Source organism: Cicer arietinum, chromosome 7 (assembly GCF_000331145.2).
Source record: "Cicer arietinum cultivar CDC Frontier isolate Library 1 chromosome 7, Cicar.CDCFrontier_v2.0, whole genome shotgun sequence".
Classification (NCBI taxonomy): Eukaryota; Viridiplantae; Streptophyta; class Magnoliopsida; order Fabales; family Fabaceae; genus Cicer; species Cicer arietinum.
In genome coordinates, this window is record NC_021166.2 from 14,477,454 (window position 1) to 14,480,516 (window position 3,063).

Sequence of the window (3,063 nt, forward strand, 5' to 3'; positions counted from 1 at the left end):
ATGTTCCCTCTTGTATTGATCATGGATAACACATACAAAACCAACAAGTATAGGTTTCCATTGTTTGAAATTGTTGGTGTAACTTCAACTGAGTTGACATTTAACGTTGCATTTGCTTATATGGATTGTGAGCGTCAAGAAAACTTTTGTTGGACATTGGAGAAGTTAAAAGAGTTGTTTGTTTCAAACACCTCATTTCCTCAGGTGATCGTGACTGACAGATAACTTTCTTTAATGAATGCAATTGAAGTTGTATTTCCATCTTCAACAAATTTACTCTGTCAACTTTATATTAACAAAAATGTTAGAGTCAAATGCAAACAATAAATATTAAAGAAAGATATGCAGGAACCCATTCTTGAGTTGTGGAGGAAAATTATTTATTATTCTGAAGAGAATGAGTACGAGGAACTTTTGCAAATGTTAGAGCAAACATGTGTCATAATATTATTTTCTTTGACTACGTCAGACACACATGATTGAATCCTCACTAGGAAAGATTTGTTGAAGCATGGATAGTCATATCGTCTTTCACGAAGTTGCTTAAAAAATACAGCTTTCAACCACTCAAAATTATTTGAGACGCCTCTATTGTTCCTACTTTCAGTCATAGCTTCATCATGATCAACTCCCAATAACTTAACAACAACAACAATTGCCAAATCTTTATTGACATTAGCGAGAGGTGTGAAAAACATTCCATAACATGAAATGCTCAAAAGACCTCTGACATCGTCAAGAGTAATAGTTATTTCACCAAATGGCAGGTGAAATGAGCTAGTCTTTGCGTGCCATCTCTCAGCAAAAGCAGATATCAGATTATCGACAATCATGTGCAAACTACACCGTTGCAGGTGACGTAATCCAGATATAATAATTCAATGATCTATCTGAGCAGGTAATACATATCTGATATCAATGAATTTGTCCTACTTTTTGCCATTTGAAACAACTTTTAAGACACGTATATCATGTTTAATTAAAATAACACACAATAACTTATAATCTAAATATATAATTATTTTATTAAACTTTAATGAACTATACTATAAATATATTAAAATATACATAAAAACTATACTATAATCAACTTTGTTTAAATTAAACTATACATATCTTACGTCTATGCTAAAATCAGTTTTGTAATAACCTATACTACAAATATATTAAAATATACATATTATGTTATATTATAATATCTAATAAAATAAATTATTTACTAACATGTTCATTCCATACTTTCACTGCAATGTGGTGCTCGTAATCCTTAAGTACAGAAAGATTGTAAGGACCTCTAGGAAATATAGGTTGTTCAGGCTATTGATGATGGTCGTGTTCAAACTGGTGTTGTTGATCCTGTTCATCATCAAACGCAGGATCTTGTTGATCATCAAACGCACGATCTTGCTGGTGCTGCTGATCTTGTTCATCATCAAACGCAGAATCATGCTTAAACTCATGTTGAATATTATAATCATGTGCATACATTTCTTCGTTCATCTTTCTTCTTTTCTCAATTGCAGCTCTCCTATTTTATTGTGTAGGAGGTCGAACTCGAGAATGTTCAAGGCCTGTTTTTGCTCCTCTAGTCCTCACTGGAAAAAATAGAATGAAAAAAATATTAAAAAAAAAAAACACTGTGTCGGAAATTTCAGTGACGAATGAAATTTCCAGTAGTTATGAATCAATACCGGAAATTTAATTTTTGAAATTTCCGGGAGTTTCATTAGGAAATATGAAATATCTAGTATTGAAAACAAACTACCGGATATTTTAAATTTCCAGTTGAAACTCTCGAAAATTTCAAAAATGAAATTTGCAGTATTAAATATGATTACCGTAAATTTGATTCTTCTTGAAATTTCCAGTAAATAAATTTTTTAAGCAAATCTCACTTTTCCCTAACAAGAAAATAGTGCGGATATGATGCCACTTTTTTTATTTTTACTGTTTAGTTAATGGTTTTAGACATTTCAAACTTAAAATTTTTAAATAGAGGGTATAAAATTAATCGTGGGTCCGAAATCCAAATTTCCTGTCATACCCCAATAACTGTAAAACCCTAATACTCGCCTCTCACACTCTCAGCCTATATAAACGAAACGGTGATTCCCAATCTCTTCATTCTCACAGTTCTACTGCGCATGAGCGTGGTAACAGTTTCTTCTGTGCCGCCGTTTTTTCTTTTTTGTTTTTGTATACAATTTTCTTCACTTTTGTGTCTTTAGTTCCTTCATTTGTACTTATTTTTTCAATTCTTTGTTTTCGTTTTTCGCTAATTTGAATCTGAATGAATCGATTTTGTTGAACTAATATGGAGTTGTAGACGTGGATTTCTCAGTGATGATTATTACGATGACGAGTCCGATGTAATTTCCATTCTAAAAATCATGAGGACAAAACGAGGCATTTGTCTGAGAGGATTCCACTATTCCCGTCCATTCATTCATTCATATTTATTTTTCTGATTATGTTTTGTTATTGTTTTATAAATTATATTTTTGTTTTCTTTTGGTTTAACTTTATGTAGTTATTAGATGGCACGGTGATGAACGATTTATTGTCATATGATATCTCATGTGATTAAAAACACCTCCTACTCATACTGAGTGCCAGTTTTTGGTTTACAAACAAATATAAAGTTTGTATGTTTTTTTATAACATTTTTAAATACAAAAATTTTAAAATAAGAAATTGTTTTAAGTAGTTTATCTTAAAATATAATTTAAATATATCATCTATTTTCTATATTGTTTTAGATGATGAAATTTCTAATAATAACTTTAATTGATAAGTTATTTGAAAAGTTTTTCATAAAAAATATTTTTGAAAGACTTTGTTTTAAAAAAAGTAATTTTATAATTTGTGATGTTAAAATTACTTTTATAATGGATATCAAATGAATATAATTTTTTTAAAATAAATTTTTATAAAAATCACTTTTAAAAAATATAAAAAATTATTTATTCATATCTTTCAAATTTTGTCTGCCTAACTTATTTTTGGATTTACTAAATGTTATTCTGTGAAATTTTATTTTATTTTAATTGCAATATCTCTGCT

General features: G+C 29.2%; 2 non-coding genes across 2 annotated transcripts; both read left to right on the top strand.

Annotated features, from left to right (window-relative positions):
• The first annotated feature begins 2,335 nt into the window (after positions 1 to 2,335).
• On the top strand, positions 2,336 to 2,423 carry LOC113787876 (small nucleolar RNA SNOR75). The gene has a single exon (XR_003474398.1). It is a non-coding gene; the product is annotated as a small nucleolar RNA SNOR75 (small nucleolar RNA).
• Positions 2,424 to 2,537: 114 nt separating this feature from the next.
• On the top strand, positions 2,538 to 2,609 carry LOC113787911 (small nucleolar RNA Z105). Its single transcript, XR_003474430.1, has one exon. It is a non-coding gene; the product is annotated as a small nucleolar RNA Z105 (small nucleolar RNA).
• The last annotated feature ends 454 nt before the right edge of the window (positions 2,610 to 3,063 follow it).